General features: G+C 39.3%; 1 protein-coding gene across 15 annotated transcripts in view; it reads right to left on the reverse strand.

The window, feature by feature from the left end:
• Nucleotides 1-26,737, reverse strand: part of DST (dystonin) — a 460,168-nt gene that overhangs the window by 354,296 nt on the left and 79,135 nt on the right. The gene's annotated exons all lie outside the window — the stretch shown is intronic.

Consider the following 26,737-nt stretch of genomic DNA (forward strand, 5'->3'; position numbering starts at 1 on the left):
GGACAGACATAATTTAATAACAAGTTATTAAAAAAAATGTTGTGGGAGCTCCTTCTTAAAATATTCCTGACACATCATTATCAGAGGGAAGCATCCTGGTCCACTTCAGCTATTTCCCTCCTAAATTCTCTTGAGATGCCATGATCTCAGAAGGCAGTGGAAAATCTCAGAATGAAAAAGCCTTTCCTTTGGAAGCACACTTTCTCACACCACAAGGAAAATTTCCAGTTGTAGAATTCCTCATAAGCTTTTGCATGAATTACAATACCTTGCTTCCAAATGGAAAATATTGCACTTGCTGAAGCCAATTTTATGCAAGGTTATTTTCCACAACCCATTTTTCTTCTACTGATGAAGGGGCACAAACAATTGGCAGTAAATATTGCAGGCAACTCTAGTCAGACAGAGGGGGAGAACGAGGAGGTCTTCGCCAAAACAGAGTTCTCCAAACTAATGACCAATCCTGTGTGTGCTAAGTCTGAAGTTGTTTTTCAGTGCAGACTATCTTAAACATACAGAGCAACCAATTAAAAGTGAAGGGAGCTTGTAAAAAAAAAAAAAAGTACAAATTTTGCATGTCATGTAATTTTTGGATTGACAGTGATTGTGAGACTAGGGTATCCCGCACATTCTTCTGCAAGCTGCCACTATTTTTAATGGATGGCACAGTATGTGCCCAAAGATATGGGGCCAATTTCTACGACCAGTTACAGCAGTACAATGTCAAGGCTTCAAAGTGACCATATGTATGTAATAAAGGTAAAATTGCTCCACTGAATGAAAACTCACCACCTCTCAAAGATTAACATTTCTCCATGTTTTTTGTAGGAATTTCTGAGATATTTTGAGAGAACAACAGTGAATTTTCAAGCCTTATTTAACATACTGCAATAATATTTGGTAGACAAAGTCAGACAGACAGTTGGTTAGAGCACCTTAATTACCATGGATGCTTTAAAAAGATAATATAATAATGTGAATAAAAAACCTCACTGATAAGCCTTGTGAGGATGTGATATTTTCTCAGGAAGAAGGGAAAATGAAAATCAAAAACATAAGTGCAGCTAAAAACACTTGGCAGTTGGGAGGGAGGGAGCTGCAGTCCACAGCAGTCCGTTGTAAAATGGCCATCAAAGGGCTGCAACTGCTTTTCTCCCCCAGGTTTAAATGACCTGCTAGCAGAAAAGCATACTAGAAAAAGCTCCTATAAGTGGGTAGAGAATTCAGTGGTGAGAGAAAGTTGCTTCTAAGGAAGGGACTGAATCTACTCCTTTAGGACAGCAGGGATGATGGAAGGTATCCTGAGGCTTTTAGGGTCGGAGCTTGATGGGTTAACAGTCTGCTTTCTCCGATATTATGTTTCTATAATAAATATCTAGAAGCTTTTAGAATATCAGCTGCTTCCTGTGCTTAAAATTTAATGCCACCCTCACCTCCTATCCCTGGAGTCCTACTCTCTAAATTTATGATCCTAGGGTGATGAATTGTGAAAACATCTGGTTTTGATCTTCCTTTCTGCTGTATAACCATGTTTCTGTGAGATAAATAACCACCACATTATATCATTTGTTGAAAATATATGCTGTTATTTCATATGGTTACCAGCACAATGAAACCAAGTATTCTTTGACAACCATTAAAGCGCTAAGCCCATTGGTGATGCAAGGGATTTTTGTAAAGAAACAAATTCTAAAATCTGTGTTTGAGGCACCACCGCTTTGGGGGCAGACCCCTGGAGGAAGATGAAACAAAGAAGTGTTGCTCTTTGTGACATCATCCAGCTCCAAACCCATGCTATTTCCCACTATAATGTTATGCCATCTCTGTCTGTACTATCCTCCATCCTCTTAAACACAACTCCCTTGAAGGAGGAGCATGGATCTAACCATGCATGGAAAATCAGCAAGCTCGTGGCTCTCATAAGAGCCTAAATATTATAGGAGGCTTGGGGAATAACTTGGAGGCACTGGGCCTCTATGCAAATACCCTAGCCCTCTGCTTATGCCCTGACATCTTTATGATTTCCCCATGGTACTCAAAACAGCCATAGATTAAACAGGCCATATACCTCATCTGCTCAGTGGGATAGGGGACAAACCAATCCACCCCATGGGATGTTCTGAGGAAAATCTTCAGGTTTTGGAATTTTTTAACCTAAATGTGTTGGAATTTTCCACCTTAATATTGCTTTCATGTGGGATTTGACCTTTTATCCTTGCTACTCCTTGCATGTTTCTTAAATGAAACCAGCAAAACTGCCAAGTAAACTTGACCAAAAAGACAATCCCCATATATCCAGGTTTATTCCAAGGGCAATATAAAAATAAACCCAGTTGTTGGGGGTGGGGAGAAGAGAATGTGCAGTGGATTTATTTATAATTGATTTTTCTAAAACAAGTAGCAACAAGACAGTTTAAAAATCTATGTCTGAAATAGTGCTCACTAATGTTTTATTTATTATGAGTAAAGACCTTTAAAAGACTTGTATATCTCACCTGTACTCTAGCATACATGTCTTTGAAATTCATTTGTACAAAACACAGCTCTTTACATACTTTGCCCCAGAAAATCTGTGCATAGATGTGGAGGAACCCTCCATCCATAAACAAAACTGAATTGACAATAGATGTTTGTTATGAAATATACCAATAACAACTCTGAAAACAGATTGGACATTTAGGCACATACTATAGTAACTTATTGCAAAGAAATATCAAAGACAAATATACTTCTCAAGCTCAAACATTAACTATGAATGTTCACTTCAAAATCCACTGCTGCCATAATGACTATGAGAAATCAGCCAATATTTCAATAGCTAGGATGGGAGCAGTTGAAACGGGCAGTTGGGAAATGCTGATAGTTATCTATTCATATAACCACAAGTGTTTTAACTATATCTGTCTATATGGGTATGATAGTCTCCCTCTCTCCAATTATTTGATTGTTGCTCATCTAGATTAGATTGCAAGCTCTGTAGGGCAGGGACCATGTTTACCTCTGTTTGTACAGCACCTTGCATAACACGACTATGATTCTGATCAGAGCTTCTAAGCATTACAACAACAAGAATAATTAATAATAGGGCAAATATTCCAATCCTTTTCAGGATCCTCAATTTAAAAGCTCTGTACATTCATTAAAATGCTCTTAAGAAATAAAGTAAATTAGACTTGCATTCAACAAGTGCATGAAAACTGTTGCCTAGTACAATGTACAATTCTCTTTAAAATTAACAACTTCTGCCATGCCTATCAACTCAAATCATCCACTGTCATATAGATGATTCCCTCATGTTTTACTCTAAAATACCACAATACAATAACATTAACTAATGTAAAATCCAAGCTGCCAACAAGTTGCCTCTCATTCAATTCTGCTGATAACTATGCCATCAAGTTCTGTACCCACCTCCTCTTATTATCTGCTGTCCTACCCACATTCCTCCATGTCTGTCACCAGTTCTGTCTCTTGTCTAATGTTATAATGGAAGTTCCTCAGTGCCAGGACCTTGCATATATATATATATATATATATATATATATATAAAATCAGCGGTTTACATTATAAAGGAAATACTTGTATATTTTTTGTATATCTGCTCACTGTGATATCACATCTAGGAATAAAAAAAGTATTGCTTATGATAAGGTTGATACTGCAATAAGATAAACGCTCCATTTCTAATGTAAACCACTGGACTATGAGACTAAAACTCAATTTCTAATTCTAAAACAAAAATGAACTTCTGCATATTTCTCATGTTTTACTCCTTTTTCTAAAAAGCTGTTGTGTTTCATTATATCGTATTAGTTGAATGTGTTTTACTATGTTAAAGGCTCCTAGATGCACATATAGGCATTTGTTTCTTTTTCGAACAATAAATCTCAGTGCATAAGTATCAAGTAATGTTCAGCCTATTTTTCCATAGTTCAATGAGCCTCTATCTACAACATGCACTCAACACAACGTGGGGATTTCTCAGTTATGCTGTGTGTAACTCCAAAAGCAGAGTGAGACAGAAATGACTGGATATGTCTACTCAACTACAGTAACTTATATAGAAGGGGGTTTAAGTCCTTTCACGGAATCAACTGCATGAATTTTTATGCTTCATTTGTTCTACTGGCTTCCTGTTATTGTTACATACATTCCGTACATAACATTTTTTTCAGAGATTTTTTTTCAGAAGCAGGTATTAACTGATCAGTGAGCACATTATTCATATTTAGAATTATAATCCTAACCGACAAAACAGAGGCAACATGCTAGAAATTATTGTGACCTCTCTAAAGTGAAGACATCTCATTTCATAGAATCATAGAATATCAGGGTTGGAAAGGACCTCAGGAGGTCATCTAGTCCAACCCCCTGCTCAAAGCAGGACCCATCCCCAATTTTTGCCCCAGATCCCTAAATGGCCCTCTCAAGGATCGAACTCACAACCCTGGGTTTAGCAGGCCAAAGCTCAAACCACTGAGCTATCCCTCCCCCTTCCCCATTCTTCTCTTCTGCAGACTAAATAATCCCAGTCCCCTCAGCCTCGCATCATAAGTCATGTGTTCCAGCCCCCTTGTACGGGGAGACTTTGGCAAACCAGTAAAGTGCCTGAAACAATTAGCCAAGTCAGCAGGCTTAGTTTAACCAAGGCAGGAAGGAAGGGGGGTTTTTGGGTGCCACAGAGAGGGCAGCTTGACCCCGCATCCTTCCTGATAAGAATTATGTTGAAGTTGCTGATACATGCATCTTAGAAGAGCAGGATGTGCCCCAGGAATGTCTATTGGGGCCTCAAGGCTGCAAACTCTGGAAAAACCCACACCTGGTTAATCGATAATCAGAAGGAGCCTGTTGCTTGACTATTGAAACTGCTTACTTAACAAGTTTTCTAAAGTCAACGAATAACACATCCACTGCTTTCCCCTCATCCACAGAGCCAATTATCTCATCATAGAAGGCAATTAGGTTAGTCAGGCATGACTTGCCCTTGGTGAATCCGTGCTGACTGTTCCTGATCACTTTCTTCTCCACTAAGTGCTTCAAAATTGATTCCTTGAGGGCCTGCTCCATGATTTTTCCAGGGACTGAGGTGAGGCTGACTGGCCTGTAGTTCCCCGGATCCTCCTTCTTCCCTTTTTTTTCCCAAGATGGGCACCACATTAGCTTTTTTCCAGTCATCCAGGACCTCCCCTGATTGCCATGAGTTTTCAAAGACAATGGCCAATGACTCTGCAATCACATCTGCCAACTCCTTTAGCACTCTCAGATGCAGTGCATCCAGCCCCATGGACTTGTGCTCGTCCAGCTTTTCTAAATAGTCCTGAACTACTTATTTCTCCACAGGGGGCTGGTCACCTCCTCCCCATACTATGCTGCTCAGTGCAATAGTCTGGGAGTTCACCTTGTTCGTGAACATAGAGGCAAAAAAAGCATTGAATATATTAGCTTTTTCCACATCCTCTGTCACTAGGTTGCCTCCCTCATTCAGTAAGGGGCCCACACTTTCCTTGACCTTCTTCTTGTTGCTAACATACCTGAAGAAACCCTTCTTGTTACTCTTAACATCCCTTGCTAGCTGCAACTCCAAGTGTGATTTGGCCTTCCTGATTTCACTCCTGCATGCCCGAGCAGTATTTTTATACTCTTCCGTGGTCATTTGTCCAATCTTCCACTTCTTGTAAGCTTCTTTTTTGTGTTTAAGATCAGCAAGGATTTCACTGTTAAGCCAAGCTGGTCGCCTGCCATATTTACTATTCTTTCTACACATCAGGATGTTTTTTTCCTGCAACCTCAATAAGGATTCTTTAAGGATTTGGTGCATATCTGTTATTAACTCTGTTAACTGTGTAGTTCTGGAGTACTATTCTGGGCAAAAGAGGAACTAAGCACTTGTGTGATCACAGCATTTCTACAAGGGGATGCCCTCTCTGTCACAGTTCTCAAAGAATGTCATTTAATGTCATTTCTGAAAATACAGAACTACTGATGAAAAAATTAACTATGCTGAAACAGAAAATCCATCAAAGCCTAAAGCTGAGCTACACTGTGTTTTTACCCTTTTTGGGGGATTTTTCTATATTATTGTCTGCAGTACTACAAATACAACTGTAACACAGCTCTAGTAAAATATTTCCCTGCTCCTACTACATACACTTCTATAAATACATACCTGAATGATATTAGCCTTTTCTGTGCAGCATGGTACTTTGAGTTCATATCTCCATATTCACTACAACTCTCAGACCCTTCTCTTCTCTACTGCCCTCTTAAATGCATTCTCCCATTTTAACTCCTGCTTCATGTTTATTCTTCTCAAGAGTATTAATTTAACATTTATCTAAATTGGATCTCTTGCCCATTTTGGCAATTCCTTCTAATTTAGGGCTATAGTAGAGGTGGGCAAACTACGGCCCGCGGGACCATTCTGCCCGGTCCTTGAGCTCCCAGCCAAGGAGGCTAGCTCCCAGCCCCTGCCATTGGCCACTGTCAGAGGACAGGATACTGGGCTTGATGGATCTTTTGTCTGACCCAATATGGCTGTTCTTATGTTCTTCCCTGCTGTCGCCCTCCCCCGCAGCCTCAGCTCGCTATGCTGCCAGTGCTCTGGGCGGCAGAGCTGCGAGCTCCTCCAGGGAAGCGTGGCTGCGAGAGCTGCCAGTCTGCCCCGGTGCTCTAGACTGTGCGGTGGTGTGACTGGCTCTGGCCGGGCGGGTGGTGCGGCTGTCAGTCCTGGTGCTCTGAGCAGTACGGTAAGGGTGCAGGGAGCGGGGGATTGGATAAGTGGCAAGAGGGTCCAGGGGGGCAGTCAGGGAATAGGGGGTGATTGGATAGGTGTGGGAGTCCCAGGTGGCCTGTCAGGGGGTGGGGGTGTGGATAGGGTCGGGGCAATCAGGGGACAGAGAATGGGGGGGGGGCGGTTGGATTGGGGGAGTCCTAGGGGGGAAGTTGGGGCGGGGGGTCCCAGGAGGGGGTGGTCAGGGGACAAGGAGCAGGAGGGGGTTGGATGGGTCAGAGGTTCTGAGAGGGGCAGTCAGGGGGCGGGAAGTGGGAGAAGGCGGATGGGGACGGCACAGCCCTCCATCCAGTTTCAGAACCCCGATGTAGCCCTCAGGTCAAAAAGTTTGCCCACCCCTGGGCTATAGCCTCCTCTCAGGAAGAAAAGCCTACAAATCTTCCGAAAGTTAGTGAAATAACTGTGTAGCAGCAGGGCTGGGGAAGTGAATCCATGTCTTTCCTGGCCTGCCTGGTGATCAGAATTCAAACCACAGTTAACCTACAATCTGGAAATCATCTTTAACATATGTTTCTGATAAGGTACTGTATTTTGGTTGACACACATATATATTATGTACTCTTTAGTTACCACTCCCCCACTCTCAATGGATGGCTTCTCTTCACTCCAGGGTTAACTTGAGTTCTAACTCAAGTGTTGCCCCTAACTCTAGTCCCATCCAAACTCACAAACGTGGTGGTACTCAAATGTGATGGGTACGTTTAACTCGAGTTGATTGGTCTGTTAAGGAGGTATGGCTTCAGGAGTTAGCACAATTCCTCAGCTGCTAACACAATGACTGTGAATTCTGTGTCACTCAAGTGAAATGGCCACTTTCATTTGAACTAGGTTAACTCAACAGGAGTTAACTTGAGTATAGATAAGTTAATGCCACAGTGAAGACATAGCCTGCGTACACCTAGCACAAGTTACCTGTGGTTAAATAAAAGAGTCAGCAAGTACAGTTAGATATAAATAGTGTGATGTCATTACAAAGAAGACCTACACATATTTTATCCCAGATTAGGCAAATATGATACAAATATACAGTACTGTATATCAGGTACAGTCACTAGCATTAAATATTTAGATCCAGTCGCTGAAAACCTTGCACACACTAATTATTGTGCATAATTAAAACAAAAAGAGTAAATTTCAGCAATAAGATCTGTCAAGGTCCCTCCCCCACTCTGAACTCTAGGGTACAGATGTGGGGACCTGCATGAAAAACCTCCTAAGCTTATCTTTACCAGCTTAGGTCAAAACTTCCCCAAGGTACAAAATATTCCACCCTTTTGTCCTTGGATTGGCCGCTACCACCACCAAACAAATACTGGTTACTGGGGAAGAGCTGTTTGGACACGTCTTTCCCCCCAAAATACTTCCCAAAAACCTTGCACCCTACTTCCTGGACAAGGTTTGGTAAAAAGCCTCACCAATTTGCCTAGGTGACTACAGATCCAGACCCTTGGATCTTAAGAACAATGAACAATCCTCCCAACACTTGCACCCCCCCCTTTCCAGGGAAATGTTGGATAAAAAGCCTCACCAATTTGCATAGGTGACCACAGACCCAAACCCCTGGATCTGAGAACAATGAAAAAGCATTCAGTTTTCTTACAAGAAGACTTTTAATAAAAATAGAATTAGAAATAAGAAATCCCCCCTGTAAAATCAGGATGGTAAATACCTTACAGGGTAATTAGATTCAAAACATAGAGAACCCCTCTAGGCAAAAACCTTAAGTTACAAAAAAGATACACAGACAGAAATAGTTATTCTATTCAGCACAATTCTTTTCTCAGCCATTTAAAGAAATCATAATCTAACACATACCTAGCTAGATTACTTACTAAAAGTTCTAAGGCTTCATTCCTGGTCTATCCCCGGCAAAGACAAAATATAGACAGACACACAAACCCTTTGTTTCTCTCCCTCCTACCAGCTTTTGAAAGTATCTTGTCTCCTCATTGGTCATTTTGGTCAGGTGCCAGCGAGGTTACCTTTAGCTTCTTAACCCTTTACAGGTGAGAGGAGATTTCCTCTGGCCAGGAGGGATTTTAAAGGGGTTTACCCTTCCCTTTCTATTTATGACAAGATCAAACATATTGTGCATCTCATAAACTAAGTAACACTGATCATATGAACTAATACCCACCATAACAGGAAGCAAACCTTTGCCCCAACACATATCAGCAAGGCTCTGTGCCAAAGAAAATGGCCTCTTCTAATTCATTCTTCAATTATGTATGGGTCCTCACACACATGCTCCACATAGTGCTACTTCATTAACTTAAAGAAATATTAATTTGGCAGTAAACATGCTCCTCAAAGATATCAATTGTTACAAATACAACAAAGTGTGAGTCACGCCATTTCTGCAGTTTGTTAGAGCTACTTGAAATTCTTCTGGAATTCAGAGTCTATCCAAAACTCTCACCGGATATTTTTCAGCCCATAGCTGAAAACAATATCCCTGTATGTCTCTTTAAAATGACAGGGTCATTCTCACTGCTTTAGAAGATACACTGTTCTCTTTGAATATGTCTCAGGATATTTCCTAGCAAACATTTGAACATTTGATACTTTCAGATGGTTACAATGCTTCCAAACACAAACTTATTGTAGTTTATAAAACAATCTATGTGTCTTCCTCTAAGAATAGTAATATGCATTATGTGGCATATCACTGACTGGAAACGTGTGATTTCAGTTTGCAATATGCTGACAAAGATTTTATATTCCATGAGTTGAACGTGACTTGGTGAATGTAACAGTTTACAGTGCAAGGAAAGCCACATATTTTTTTGTGCTCGCTGGCATGCATGGTACATTCCTCCCAGAAACTGTCATATTACCGATAATATTTGTGATAACATGGGGTTCCCTCAGACGCAGTGGCTGAAAATAGTTACAGGCGACTGTCCCTATTTGGCTCCTCACTAGGGTGTGAATATTTCACTCATGATACACAGTCATTTTCATCTACGGTTCTGCATCTCTGCAAGCTGAGAGGTAAATAACTGGGTGTTAGGATATAGATATTCAGGCCTGTCTGTAAAGACCTGTACTTTAAGAATTTAGGGGTATTCTTATCACTTGGCTAGTTCTAGAGGTATAAAAGAAAGAATCAAAATCACTGTCTGCTGGTGTAAGGGCCTTCTCTTACTGTGACAGTTTGAGGCCCTGTTCTTAGGCTAAGGCCTTTGGCTAAGTAGCAGAGGCAGCCATAAGCTAGGAAGCGAACAGTCACATCCTCACATTCCAAACTAGTCACATTGAAATAAGGTGCTATTGGGCTGTCAGGCACTATCAGGACAGGATTGTATTCCTATCACCTCCAGAGAAAGGAAAGTGCCTAGAAAACGTAAAAGGAAAGTTAGTTTGATAGCATCCTGTCTGGCAAGAACTCACTTATCAATACTGGGATGTGAAATCCTCACTTCTGTATTGTTTTGTCATTATAGTTCCCACTTTGCTATTGTTTGTCTGTATAATCTCTGTCTGGTTCTGTGATTGTTTCTGTCTGCTGTATAATTAATTTTGCTGGGTGTAATCTAATTATTGTGGTGGGATATAATTGGTTAGCTAATCATGTTACAATATGTTAGGATTGGTTAGTTAAATTTCAGTAGAATGATTGGTTAAGGTATAGCTAAGAATATTACTATATAAATTTGGGGCAAACAGGAAGTCAGTTGGGATTCGAAAATAAGGAAGAAGGAACTTGTATTTAAGCTTGCTGGAAGTTCACCCCAATAAACATCGAACTGTTTGCACCTTCGGACTTTGGGTATTGTTGCTCTCTGTTCATGCGAGGAGGACCAGCGAAGTGGGAGAGTGAAGGAATAAGCTCTCTAACACTGGGTATTTCTGAGTGCCAGTGACAGAGACACAAGTGTATTTTACATCAGGTTAGCATGAGATAAATGAGAACTGGAACTGTATTTTCTCAGACAACCAAAATGATTTTGGGGAGGAAGGGAAGGGAAGGAAGAGGGGAAAGCTGCTGGAGAATAGGGAGTGTCCACAATCAATTTAATGACAGGTTTCAGAGTAACAGCCGTGTTAGTCTGTATTCGCAAAAAGAAAAGGAGTACTTGTGGCACCTTAGAGACTAACCAATTTATTTGAGCATAAGCTTTCGTGAGCTACAGCTCACTTCAAGTGAACTGTAGCTCACGAAAGCTTATGCTCAAACAAATTGGTTAGTCTCTAAGGTGCCACAAGTAATCAATTTAATATTCTTCACTGTTCATGGGTCACTATCAAATTAAAAATCACACTTCCGTCTGATTTTTTTAACCTTCTACTGTTGCAAGTAACTTCTAAGATACTATACCTGGAAGATTTACGTATAACATATAGAATATATGTATTTACATTATGCATTTGACAGCACTTTGAGCATAGTCATTTTCACTACTTCCCTGTACAGTCAATTAGTTACAAAGTTTCCCCTCCACACAGCAACCAGAGAGAGAAAAACATTTTGCAGAAGCGAAAAGGAGGGTTAAAGACAAGTACCTGAGATTACTTTTTGCACTTTGTTAAATTAATTAGGTTTGAAGATGACAATGTTTACTTACTGACTTTAATATGGCACATCTATGGGTGGGAGGGTGACTGGGTATGTAGCCATGTGATCAAGTGCCTAGTTTCTCTGCCTCTGTGATCAGCAGTTACTCTGCTTTAATGGTATAGGATTAACGCACCATTCTCACCAATTTTGGAAAAGCAGGATCTGTATCAATTAGGCAGTGGACTAAAATCTTCTCTTACTTCCAACACCATTGCCCTATTTGGAGATCAGCTTGGGCTATGGCATATGTGTTCTGCGGACTGCAAAATCCTCTTATTGTCAGCATGTGAAGAAGTTACATTTCTGCATCACAATCAAGATAAGTAAACTTATCTGTTGCTTCATTAGCATTTACCCTGTGGAAGTCACTAAAGGATATAGACCTTAGTGGTACATGTATATCTGACTGATAACCATTTTGTGTTTTCTCCCAAATTGCTACTAAATTGTATTGCTCTTAGTACTGATCTCTGTGGGAACTCAGCTAGATCATTAATTATTTCTCTCTACTTTTGGCTTGCTAACCAATTTTGTACCACATATAGCCATCATTATTTCGAATTCCCTGTAGATTTCATATTACTGACAATAGAAAAGTCTTATTAAAATCTATATAACTATGTCTGATGCATCTCCATTGCCCATTAAACCTGAAACTTCATCAAAGAAAGTCATCACCTTTGTTTGACATGAGTTTGACAATACGTTTTATGATCCCAGGCTAATTCTTATTCATCAAGCTGTTTTCTTCCAAATGATTACATATTGATTTCTTTATTATTTATGTATTACTTAGAGTACTTAGTAATGGCATGACACCCATTATTTATATCATGTTCTTACTGCAATACTTCCCATCATCTAATTTTGTACTGAGTTTGCTACAGCCTTGCATTAAAATATCCTCAGGTATGAGACCATATCTATAGCTAGACCAAAGTCAAAGGTATGAAAACCAACTTATACAGAGATCTCCTATGCCTCAGAAGTGAGAAGAATGGGGTGTTTTTTGAGTTATACACAACAAATAAAAAGCATTTTATTGACTTGGAAATATTTTTTCAAAACTTAGTTTCCAAAATAGAAACTTTTAGTTCTTTTTCTATCTAGAAATCAGGAACTCTCAGTTTCAATATTAACATTTAAACTGATTACTTAATCAGAATAAAAACTAAATGTCCAACTCTAATCCCTATGATATCCTAATAGTGGTATTTTCCTCGCAAGAAAAAGCTATACATGACCAGCTTCTGTTCCATGCCTTGTAATTCAGCTTTCAAAACACAGTGAAGACTTTCACATACTCCATGATTCTACCCCTTGCCAGTTTCAAATATGTCTAATATTTTCTGAAACAGTAAAAAACTATTCCTTACCCTTCAGTGGTTCTTTGAGATGATATAGTCAATGTGGATCCCAACATAGGCACGTATGCACCTCAGGAGAACAAGAGCATATTCTGAGTAGCATTAGCAACTGGGGCCACACACAAATGCACCCTGGGCCTCCTCATGCTCCTGTACAAGGGCATGAAGTGCAGAGTAGCTGCGACCCTCCCTTGGTTCCCTCACAATTCAAAGCCCATGGCAGCTGAGGATTCTGAAAAGTGGAGACAGAGGGCAGGCAGATTGCAGGATCCACACTGCCTGTCTCAAAGTACTATAGGTAGTGTAAGATAAGTAACTGTTCATTCTCCTTCAAGTACATGTTAGTGTGGATCCCCCTATAGGTGAATGGCAAGCAATATCCTCTCAGGTGGAAATGAGAAGGTCCAGCTGCATCAGTTGAACTGTGATTGTAGTACTGCTCTCCTGAATGTGGCATCTCATCTGGCAGGTAAGTCTACGCCATAGTGCTTAAAAAAAGTTAATGGATTACTCCACGTTGCTACTTTACAGATTTCTGATACTGGCACATTCCTGAAACAAGCAAAGGATGTTGCTTGCTCTCTGATCCAGTGAGCCTTGGATTCAGTGGCAGAGGTACATATGTCAGCTGGTAACACAGAAAAAGACATTGTTATCGCTTTTTATATTCTTTGTGAGGAGCTAGCTTGGCTTTTAGAATGTCCAGGTATGACTAGAAAGAGATAGGATGACAGTCTGAATGTTTTGGTACTATCAATAACAAACCAAAACCTTGGAAACACTGAGTGTGTGTCATTTCTTTTCTCCCAAAGCCAAGTCTGATTTTGGGAAGAAGACAAGGTAGATTGACTGTGAAAGCGGGAAGTCTGAGACCATCTTGGGAATGAACTTCAGGGGCGGTCTCAGCATTACCTTGTCCCTATGAAATATCATGTAGGGGGGTTCAGCCATACACACCTGAAGTTCATTCATTCTGCTGGCTGAAGTGACAGCCACCAGGAAGACAGAGTGCAGAGTGAGGAGGGGAAGGGAACATTCTGAAAGGCTCAAATGGAAGTTCCATATGGCTCAGGAGGTCTGAATTGAAGTCTTATGCAGGAGCAGGTCCTCTGACTGGTAGGTAGGCATCTAAGAGTCCCCTGAGAAATTTCAACACTGTGGTGTGAGAAAAGATGGACTGTACAAGTGGGTGCAAGCTGAAATCACCGCAAGGTGGACCTCAGTAGAGCTGAACTTAAGTCCAGCCTGCTTCAAGAGTAAAAGGCGTTCAAGGATCTTCTCTATCAAGGCCTGAGCTGAGGCCAGACCATGCTAGTAACTATATCAAGAACCTCTTCCATTTAGATGAATACATCCATCTGGTAGATATTTTCATTCTCTGAACTAGAATTTCCTGGACAATGGGGAGCAGTTGCTAGCAGTGGTACTTAACTAGCAAACCACCATGCTGTCAGGGGCAGCTACTCTGACATGGATCTGATGTATCTGGTCATGAAGCTGTGTGAGATCAGGTCCAGACAGTTTGGGAGCTAGGTCACAAGCTGAATTAATATTTGTAAGAGATCTATCAGCTAAAACTGTCTCTGCCAATATGGGGCAATGACTACGGCCTTGTTTCTCCTGATCTGGGTGATGACCAGGGAACCAGGAGAATAGGTGGGAAGGCCTCTATTCCACTCAAGGAGGAAGGCCTCTGGTAATGATCCTGAGCTCAGTTCACATCTGGAGCAAATGTTCTGACATTTGGCTTTGTCCTTGGTGGCAAACAAGTCTATCAAGCGGAATCCCCAATGATTGAATATTATCTGCACAACAGATATGTGCAGAGACCATTCATGGTTGGTCACAGATTGTCTGCTCAGGAAGTCTGCTGGATTGTTGGTGTCTCCCAGGACGTGAAGGGCTATCAGAATCACCCCCATTCTGATGATACCAAGCCCAAAACATAATGGCCTCCCGACATGAGAGTGAGGAGCGAGAGGCAGGTGCCCCCTTGTTTGTTTATATAATGCACAGATGTTGTGTTGTCTTGGAACTTAATTTTGAAGGACTGGTAGGAATGCCACACAGGCCAATCTGAGAGCCCTGAGCTCCAGGACATTCAAATGTAGCTCTGATACGGGATCTAAGGTCACTCTCAGATAGTAGTGGGGAAGTATCCCTGCTCAACACTGTGGAGAAGGCTTACTCTGGTGACTGTGATGAGGAGTATTATTCCTTGAATGGCAATGCAGAAGTGACATGTCTCAGCTCTGGTTTTGAAGCCTGGTGCCACAGCACCATGAATAACGTCCCGGAAGAGGAGCCTCAACAGTTCTGTGAGGCATACCAACCCTCAGAGCCCTCCATTCAAGGAAAGAATTGCCCATGCCTGGGATGGCCTGTGAGTATTGGGCTTGAAATTAGCATAATAAAACACTGGACTTATATTTTGCCTTTCTTCCAGGGGTCTCAGTGTTCTCTAAACATTAACTAATTGTTTTGCCAATTGCTAATGAACATGTATGAGGCTGCTTGGAGAGGGAGCTGTCTAGCTTCCTGAGTTTTACACATCTTTCCGTTAAAATTAGTCTTACAACACAAGATAGAATGGACTTGTTCAAATTTATAGCTGCTGCATCTCTGTAACTGTCTTAGTCTGAAGCAATTAATCTCCACTAATAACAACAACATCCATTACTTTCAACTATATCTTCACTTGATCTTTCTGTTAAGCTCCCACACACAGGTTTTTTATGTCCTGCAGGCAGTGCTTTATCTCAAGTTTTTGACATTTCCTCCTAGACTTTGATTGCCTTACACATATTCTTAGTACCTCTCCACAGATCTAAGCTTCCTGAATGAAACACTTCATTAATGTTGTTGTGTTTTTTCACTCTGTACAACATACACACAAAAATCGAGGTAGTTTAGCTCATCAGGTTTAGCATTCAGGAAACTCTTCATCAACTGCATAACTGTGCCCGTAAGACCTAAAAATTAAAAAAAACACAAGAGCGGTTTTACGCAACTGCGCTCCCCACCAGACAAGAAAAGGGGAACAGCTGTCCAGTATGCTTTTAGAAGAAAAATCAGTTTGTTTAACACGCCAAATTTTTATTGTATCCAGCCTTTGTGAGGTCGTATGTAGATAAGCATACTAACTAGAGATGGCTAAGCAATGCAAAAGCATACGCATAAATTTATTTGACAAACAAAAACATTGTGATTAGTTTATCTGATTAATATTATCTGATCTACAAAGCTGGTCAAATGATGAAAAAGTTATTTGTTCATACATTTTCTCCAGGGACTAACAAGAAAAATGTCCTTAAGTATATTATCTATGAATATAATCTGTCCAGTCCTATGACTAAGATCTCTAATACTGCTTCCTGAAATTAAAAGACCAGAGAAGGAAAAAGGCCTAATTTTTCCCCCAAATTAAAAGCTTTCCATAATCTAATCCAGAAGATACTATCCAGTTGTTTATAAGAAAATTTCAATCAAGGTATCTCAAAATTCACTGCATTTCATATTTACAGAAACTGCCTCAAACGATATATTCTTCTCACTTGATCCAAAATGGATACTGTGTTTGCAGAAAACAGTCTTTCAACAGAAGAAAAGAATAGCTTCATCAAATGGCTGACTTTAAACAGGAGCTGATCAGGGACAACTGGTGCTAGAGGAAGGTATGCCTTCAAACTAGGAGTTGGCAGAAAGCCAGCAGGTGCTGAAATGCACTCTAATGCTAAAGGCTACTATGCATGAAATGAGAGGCCAAAGAAAGGAAATAATTAGTAGCTGAAGGGTAATTTAAAGAAGACATTCAGGAACTAGATGAAGCCAAATTGGGACCACACAAAATGAACCTAATAGCCACAGAACAGCCATACCAATTGGAATAAAATGTTCAGATGTCTTTACACTAATGTCACAAGTTTAAATATCCAAATTGGTGAGGTAGAAAACTTGGTTTGTGCATAAGAAATCAAATACTGTCATTATTTTCAAGACTTCATGTAACAACAATTAATGGGATACAGAAATTCCTGGTGGACAGGTTAGGACATGAGAGAATGTCATTTTTAATGAAGTATGCTATTCAGCATGGGGAACTGTGAAGGAAAATCAGCATATATAGTCATTGCATGCAATAAAAATGCAAATAGTGTGTTACACTACCCTATAGGCTTCCAAATCAGAAGAGTAATAAATAATGTTACTAATCTTAATGGGCCAAATCTTGAGATCCTTACTCAGTTGTTATTCAGACTTTACAGAGTCAAACTACTTCAAGATGTGTCCCACAAAAATTATTAATGTAGCAAAACTTACCAAAACAATAATGATTTACTTTAACCAAGCCATTTTTTATAGTTCATATCTAAAATGACTGATTTTGGATTAGCTCATTTTGGAGCACAGTAAAAAGGGTGTTCTTGTCTTCATCTTGGACGGAATCTAAGAATTGGTTCAGGAGGCTGTGTGAGAGACAGCCACTGGGCACCAATGACCACAGGGCAATTTAGTTGAAAACCTTAACGGAACTAGCTACCAAAGAGAAAAGAATGGTGCTTAATTTCAAAAGGACAAGCTTTTTTGTCTATAAATTGCTTATTTTAAAACTAAGCCAAAATAGATACACTCAAGTACAACAGCATAAAATATAGTATAAATGAAGTGCATCGCTCACAAAATAAGCAATAGAAACTAAAAGTAAAACAACTGTGCTCCCATATATATCTTATTTGTACATTATATGGAAAATTTGGAATGCACTCAATCTGGGTAACAAGGGAAACTATGTTTTATAAGAAACAGGCACTCTGTTTTGTTTTGAAAGTGTAGTTAATGACAGAACAATAAAACATTTGGACAAATATTATTATAAAATCAAATCCTCACAGTTTCTGTGAAGGTAAATCAAGCTTCTCTAACCATTTAGACTTTTTTGAAAGAGTTAAAAATAATGGCTGAAGGGAAAACTCACTATATATACACTGACTTCACACTTGGTAAGGCAACTCACATCTTTTCATGTATTTATACCTGCTCCTGTATTTTCAACTCTACACATCTGATGAAGTGGGTTCCAGCCCACAAAAGCTTATGCCCAAATAAATTTGTTCGTCTCTAAGGTGCCACAAGGACTCCTCGTTGTTTTCACTATATATAATTTACTTGGATTTCTAAAAGCTTTGACAAGGTTCTTCACAAAACGCTATCAATAAAAATAAGTAACAAAAGGGTAGGGTGAAATCCTGTTATGGACTGAAAACTAATTCACAGGACAGAAAGCAAAACCATGGCTGTTTCTCAGTATGGAAAGAAAGCTGAGGTATCCCAGACAGCAGCACTGACACCAGAGCTACTATCTATATTAATGATGTGAAGGAAGTAAACAATGAAGTGGTAAAATTTGCTCGTGACAGAAAACAATTCATATTGGGAAAATTTGCGAAGAACCGGTAAGACTCTGAAAAGGTCCTGCTCACACTGGAGGATAGGGCAGCAAGGCAGCAGACGAAATTTAATTTAAATGCAAATTAACAAGTCTTGGAAATAAAAATCTAAATTACTCATATGAACACATACCCATAAAGGATATCATCAAACAATTACAACCCAGACTCAGTGGGAACCACATCCTGAAAGACATATTTCCCAACCCCCTCTTTTGCAACCTTGCCAAGCTCATCAGAAGCAAACTCCCAACACACCAACTCAAAACGGCACCAGACCCTGCCAGAACAACAGATGTAAAACCTGCAGACATTATCTCACTGCTACAATGATCAATATCCTGCACAACACACCTTTTAAGATCTATGAGTCCTACACAAGCCTATCACAACATGTGGTATACCTCATCCAGTGCACTAAATGCCCCAATAACTACTATGTGGGTGAAACCAGACAATCTCCTGAATGAGCTCACCAAGAAAAACGGAGAAGATAAAAATACCATATCAACCATGGGCAAATACTTTTCGCAAAACGATCACTCCATAACTGACTTCTCAGTCTTCACCCTGAAAGGAAACACCTCAAAAGCTGAGCTTAGGAGCTAAAATTCGTAACTTTGCTAGACACTAAAAATCACAGGCTCGGTAAAGACACTGGATTTATGACTCTTTACAACAATCTGTAATCCACTAACTCTCCTTTATCCTAGGACTGCAGAGATGTTAACTGCCTACTTCACCTTGAATGGTCTCACGCAACATCTGTTAACTTCTTATGCTTAATGATCTGTTTCACCTTGTATTTAGCAGTAACACTCTCAGTACCTTTTGCAGAATCTAAGCTCAAAAACAGAAGCTGATCCAATAAAAGATATTACCTCATTCAATTTGTGACTCAGGCAAACTGATAGTCTGAACTAATAGTGTCCTGATAGGAACAGTGTCTAGTCATTGCATGTAGATCAGTAAAGCTGATTACCTAATTCATTGCAAAGATGCAAAAAGCAAATAAAATGCTTGACTATATTTCAAAAGGATTTAAAAATACTAAAGACAATATTGTTGTATTACATTATAAAATAATAATAATTCCTGGAGTACTGTGTTCAATTTGGTTGCCTCATCTCAAGCAATAGATATCACTGAGATTAAAAAGTGCACAGAAGTGTAAGTAAAATGATTATCAGCTTCATGGTGCAAGGGGATTTACATATGCGAAGAGACTGCAAAAGCTGGGATTATTAAACCTTTAGTGGAGAAGAACCAAAGGGCTCCTCAGTCAAATACACAAAATAATGAAGCTGCAGAAAACATAAATCAGACTATTTTTCTTACTTTGTGCCATAATAAAATAGTAAACTGCAAACAAAATATATTTCTTAACACAGCATGTAATCAACCTGTGCTACTTATTGCCAGGATGGGGAGATCATTGAGATAAATACTGTAACAGGATTTTTTTAATGAATAAGTAATTTTACCAGTATTAACATGTTCAGTTACTAAGATAATACACAGAAAATCACGTCTTTGAGGCTTATGCTGATGCCTTCTATACCTCAGCAGGATATATTTCTACAGAGCATTGTACACTTGGCCAAGTTCAGTGGGGATGTTTTCTGTCATCTGCTGTGTCAGGTACAAGTAATTCAAGATATCAGACGATACAGACCAACTGTCTGATTCTTTATGGCAATCCCTATGTTCCTATATATGAGTTACAGTACTAAAGCTCTGATTGGGAGAACTGTGATCTTTTAAAAAAGAAGGGAGAGCAAAAAGTTCCCTGCCTTAAGTTTCTGCATCGTTAACACTTTGCTCTGTTGCAGCTCTCATTGAACTGACTTAAACTCTGCAGGGATTGACTCTTCAGAATGTGACTTTATTCATTATTGCAGAAACACATGAGCAACTTGATTGGAGCCTCAAGGCCAGGTCAAATTTCCACATGCATACACATAAAAAAAAGTCACTATATTAGATTTTACTCATTCTGTATTTTTTGAAGAGTGGAAACTGCTTGTTGAGTTTGCTACTAGAAAATGTCTTTTATAATCAGATCACATGCAGGCCAATATATGGCTCAAACAATGAGGACCCTCTGCTATCCTTCATTATATCATCCAGATAGGAGCACAACAGCTGTGATAATTAGCCCTTGCAACCTTGATTTGGACACCTTGAATTTGCACATTATGACTGTTTCATTACATGATCCCATACTATTTTTTCTACAGGACCCCTGCCTCATTCAATGTACAGATGGACAGTGCTCTGGGAATGAATCCAGGCTGTGCTCTGAATAAGGCTGTTGTCTGTAAGACCCCTATCTCATTAGCTAGAGCAGGGGTTCTCAAACTGCAGGTCGAGACTCCTCAGGGGGTTGTGAGGTTATTACATGGGGGGTCATGAGCTGTCAGCCTCCACCCCAAACCCTGCTTTGCCTCCAGCATTTATAATGGTGTTAAATATATTTAAAAGTGTTTTTAATTTATAAGGGGTGTTGTACTCAGAGGCTTGCTATGTGAAAGGCATCACCAGTACAAAAGTTTAAGAAGCACTGAGCTACAGAAATTGGAAGATGTGTAGTGAATGAAGCAGGGAATACTTACAGGAAGATAGTTTTAACGGTTGTAATGGAATGTATTTACAAGTAATCATCTGGTATGTGAGGAGTGACTGATGACAATGTCTTTAAGAGCAAAATAACAATAACAACTTTCTCTTACTGCAATCTCCTACCTCATTAACCAGGGTTAAGGCAGTTGAGTGCCATACTGGAGAACTGAATTCTATCTCTGCTTCTGTGTGATAATTGGCAACTCACTGAAAGTGTTCAGTTAATCACTAGTTGTGAGTTCCTCATTTTCTGGGTGTCCATTGGGGTCAAGAGACAGTTTTGCAGAAGTGTTGAGCACTCACAACTGCAACTGAAGACATCTGGAGCTGTGATTTGAACATATAATGTTCTATAAATATGCAAGTACTCTGGAAAATCAGGCCCTAGCTGTCTCAAGTTGGGCACCCAAAATTAGTGGATGCTTTTTGATAATTCTGGCCTTAATTTCTCCGTGCCTGTATTCCCATATACTATGCTGAAAACCACCATAAATACCCCAGGAGGTTAATAATTTTGTATTCAGTGTACAGTTTGTATGGTGTGCAGTAAATAAGGCATGTGGCCACACACTGAATGAGGATAAAAAGTAGTATTTAATAATTACTCATTCACTGAGAGAGGCAGGGGCTCTGTAGAACAAAACAGCGTGTGTTCAAGTATTAAAAACTGTATCATAATCCAAACACACAAGAGGTCCAAATTAAAGTTGCACAGGCATCCTTAAATCTGGCATTTTCTAACTTTTGAGTGCTTGACTTTACTACCTTAACATTCTTCTAACAGTTTTTTTTGTGTTTTTAATGTAATTCTTTATATAGTTCCAGAAATTTTTATTTAATAGACAAACCAGATTTTGATCCAAGTAGATAAGAGTGGAGGTGGCACAATTTCACTTAAGTCTGTGGAGTTACTCCGGCTTTACACCCACGTAACGGAGATCAGAATCTGATCTAAGGAACTTGAACTGCTGAGTTTACTGGATTGTGGCCAGCCCTTCTGCAGAGGCACAAGGCACAGGGAAGAGGTTAAATGCTTCTCAAGCTGCTTGATTCACTGTCCAGAATGCCAAAAGATCTGTGGTTTCTGCTCCCTCCTTCCACCCCCCCTCTGTGTTTTATGAGGGGCAGGAAAAGGCAGGGTGAGGGTAGGAATATGGGTCTGCTCCTTTCCCTACCAACCACCAGTGCAGAGGGAAAATATGCTACTCCCTCTCCAACAGATGGGAGGTTGGTTCCTTATTCCCAGATCCTTATTCATGATACCAGTTCCCAACAGTGGCTTAGTGTGCACTAACTGAAAGCTCCCAAGAGGAATCCTGGCTGAGTTTGCCTCTTTTGAAGCACCTGAGAAAGCCAGTGCAAAATCTCCCCCAAATATAACTTGAAAGTAATGATCTCAAACCTGGGTGGAAGGGGGAGTGGAGGACAAGGGTAACAGTAATAAGTTGTCACACTGTATCTTAAATACACATTATCAAGGTTCAGAGTCTTGCTTTTCAGGGTTTTTTCTGTTTGGGTTTTTTTTATTATATTGTTGTTATTGTTCTTCCACATTTCATTTATATGATTTCTAAGAAGAGAAGATTACAGTTTGAAAGCTTCATGAATAAGTTTTGAGGAGGGAAGTGAAGGACAAGAGGATGGAGACATGTCAGAGTCAGTCAGGGAGAAGCATACATTGTTTGGTGGAGATATAAGCAAAAACATCACTGTCCTTAAAATATGAAAAGATCCATTGACATTTTAAAGTTAGATGCCTAAATCTTCAAAAGGCTCTTTATAATATTGTACACTGAAGTTATTGCCTAAAGCCAGGGGAGCCTCAGCAGTACATTTCTAATATGCAATCCCCCAAATTCAGAAAGCTTTCATGGTTAATATAAGGAATCTCTCTTATTTTCTCATGCTATTTAATTTAATCCATACATTTGATATCAGATTCCAAGTCAATGTGGACACAAATTTACTCCTCAGTAAAAATACTGCATTCCTTAAGCTCCCTTGGGTACTACTTGGTTACCAAAGTCTAACAAATGTTTCAATTTGACACTGTAAATGTCAGGACATATAAACAATGCATTGTTTTAGGCACGCTAATGTAATCTTTACAAATGAAAAGAACTCATGATATGTGCAGCAAGAATCAATCGTTCAACACATGATCCTAAACCCACTCTGAATCAACACATCAGACCTCTGGCTTTCTTTACAACTACAATAGTTTATATCTTTCAATTTAATATAAGACTTGAAGCACAGCCATTCCTATTGCTGTAGAAGCAAAAAATACAATACAATTTAAATATAAATATATAAGGATTACATGAAGAAACCGGATATGTAGAAAAAGTGAACTGTTTCTCAGTAATGGAATTCTTAACAAAAAACAGTACTGAAGATGCATATGGGTTGAGATTTTCAAAGATGGCTAGGTGATTTGGCCACGTGCTGAAATTAATAACAGTTGTGTAGATAGTCAGATTTGAAAATCTCAAACATGAATTTCTGTATATTAAAGGTTAACTATTAAAAAATGGAACTAGAGAACACTGTGCCAAAATGTCATTATGATGACAACAATTATTATTTTATGATCAGATAATTTTATCAAGGAACCTAATCCATTTTGACCGTCTTCCAATAAAATTAGCTTTGCCCATTCCTCCCTCCCTCCTACACACAGCCAAATCTTACCCTCACCCTAACAATACTATGTCAGTGAAACTACATCTAAACAAAAATATGTTTCTCCACAGTTAATTATTTTGTTGAAAATTTCAGCAAGCGGGTAGAATTCATAAAGCCATGTAATGAGAAAAATGTTTGCTCTAAAACACCAAAGAGAACTCTGATACCCTTTTTCCTTATGAAACCTACCATCCTTCTGGAGATGATCTTGAATGTTCCTCCAAAGGAAATTTAAGATTGAAAACCCTCCAACAAACTTAGCCTTAACTGCACAATTAATCAGCAAAGCAGAATATAATACGTTTTCAGGAATCAAGCTCTAATCTGAACTATACTCTCTGGAGATTTTCCAAGGCACAAATGGCAGTTAAGAGCCTGACTCCTACTGAAAGTAAATGAAAGCTAGGCCCTTAACTGCTATTTGTGCATTTGAAAATATCCACCTCTGTTACAAGAGTTATCTTGATAAAAATACTCTACCCCCGTAACTAATGGGTGACTCTACTGCAGTGGCTTCTAAAATGAATGCTTTAGGCACACCTAATTTTCAGTATATATGTGAATTGCCAATCTCTAGATTAAAAAACATCAGGGGCCCAGTCCTGCAATCCTGACTCCCACTGAAGTCAATGGGAGTTTTGCCTGACTACAGACTGCAGGATCAGGACTGTCATTTGCTTCACCAAAGTTGTTTTAGCAGCACTTTGTGGGTTGTATTATTATTTCAAAATGTCTGTCCAAAATATCACAGACACTTGTCAATGTTTAGCTGCTTCTACTCTGCTGAAGAGATCTGATCACATGAGGAACATTTAGACTGTAACCAGATCAGCTGGAGCAAAAGATCACAAATGGGATGAAAGAATACCCATTTCACTTCCACGGCTTTTATGCCCTTTTCTATCCCACTAAATGTTCAAATGGCATTTGTTTGGAGAGGCAATTCAAACACATGTACAAAGGAATCTGGCTTTTACCCATTTTGTGAACTATAACATATACACTTCTGCTAATCCTAATACAGAGGACATCTACTAATTTTAGACCCAAGTGGTATAAAGTGTCAGATGGCAGATTACTGGCTACCTGAATCTGAGTCTAGAGCAATGAAGTTTTCTGACACAATTAGAGTACTAAACCCGAAGGATAGCTGATTGCTGTCCTATTTCAATGCATATGGTACATTACATGAGTGAAAAATAGTTACTTTTGCATATAAATTATGAAATTACACTTATAATATACTGACATTTCAAGTTCAACAACTAACAGCAGATTTTGGCCCACTCTTTTGAAATGCCGTATTTGATAGAATATATAGATATAGATATGACCCATCAGAAGCCTACACCTGCTCATCTTATTCCCACAGTTTCAATATCATTGATGGAACTACTTGTGTGACTGCAGTGAGCAGAATATAATCCTCAACACGTTTTTCCTTTCAATAAATTATTTCTAATTATTATCAGTAAAACTGTATTTGTACTTAACATGCAAGGATTTTAAAAATTGCGACATTACTTATCAACCGATAAAATGACTTGTGCACAAATGCTATTATTATTATTAAATAATATTATAAGAAATGTAGAGCTATTTTAATACATTTTCAGTTCAGTTAGGGTCATATTCCAATGTCCTGAGGACAAGTAATTTCAAAGTGAGTTTTCATGAATAAGGACTTGAGTAATAACTTAGACCCCAATCCTACAAACTGATCTGCACAGATGGACTTCTGAAGTCCCTGGGTCACCACACAGATACAAGAGTCCGCCTACACCCATCTACTTGCAGGATCTGGCTCTTCATACGGACTTCAAGATTTTACTTGAGAACTGTAATGTCTTTGTAAGCATTATTTCACCTGTCTGAAAGCTTGGTTGACTACAAGCATTCAGTAGATGAATATTTTCACCCACTACAGAAAAATCAAGGCTTTGTTAAATTACAAGCCTCTAATGATTCTTTTCAAGAAACATTTCAGGCATGCAGCAATAAGGCTGCATTCATGTCTGACATTTACAAAAAAATTATTCTTTAAGGCCTCAATTCAACAAAGTAGTTAAACTTAACTTTAAGCGTTCTTATTCAGCAAAGTACTTAAGCATGTGCATAACTTTAAGCACGATAAAAATCAATGGAACTTAAGCTCATACTTAAATTTAAGTGTGTGCTTTAACTAATGGAAATGGAAAGAAAATAATTCTAATCAAAGTCTGTATGAAAAAGAAATAAATGTTATCATTAGGGACCAGTGAATTAGCTATATAGGAACCAGCCAAAATCGTCACCCAAAATGTGCACTGAGCCCAAACCAAGCCTTTTAAGAGAAATTATAATTATAATTTTTCATATGCCGTTCCATCTCCTCTTTCTGACCATAAGCACACGACAGGATGAAATACTTTTAGTATTTTTGAGCCAGTTGGAATTGGGAAGTACCAGAAAATCTATGAGAGACTTTTATTAGTTTTCCAAATAAAGAGCCAACTCTGATTACTTTTCTCATACATGGAGACCCACAGAAATATTGGCGCCTTCCGACATAGTCGACATACGAGAGTCAGTTTGTTTCAGCACATCTTCTTGTACGAATGTAAATGAGTGAGGAATCCGCAGATGCGTCCTGCACGTCAGGCAGACATGGCCACATGTTCGTACCAGGGCCTGCTTTCTTTGCTCACATTTCTCTTTAGCTTTTTCTGTTCTGCTATTCTACATAGGTTTAGCCACAGACCAACAGGTCTGCGGCCAACCTGACCTGTCAGTAGCAGCAGCTTCCCATGTGCTTGGGTCAAAGCGCCCAGCTTTTAGGCGAGCTTTGAGAGTGTCCTTGTATCATTTTCATTGGCCTTCCACCGTATGTGCTTCCATTTTTAATTGGGAAGTTGCGTATCATCCATACATACAAGGTGACCAGACCAACAAAGTTGAGCCTGTATGATTAGGGATTTAACTCTCGTCATACAGCACTGGTCCAGGACTCCAGTGTTTGGTATCCTATCCAACCACTTGATGTTACAGATGAGACACAGACAATGCATGTGAAAATCTTCTAGTTGCTTCAAGTGCCATTTTTACAGCCATAGAGAAGAGTGCTTAACAGGATTGCATGGTAGGCGTGCATTAATCTTGGTGTGAAGCTGAATGCTTCTCATACACTACAGGCAGTGACAAAATCAACCACAGCCAGAACTGGTTTTAGAAATGCACTGAGTGATTTCTTCATCTATCATGGCATTACGGAAGTGCTGTCAAG

This window comes from Natator depressus, chromosome 3, assembly GCF_965152275.1.
Source record: "Natator depressus isolate rNatDep1 chromosome 3, rNatDep2.hap1, whole genome shotgun sequence".
Lineage (NCBI taxonomy): Eukaryota > Metazoa > Chordata > Testudines > Cheloniidae > Natator > Natator depressus.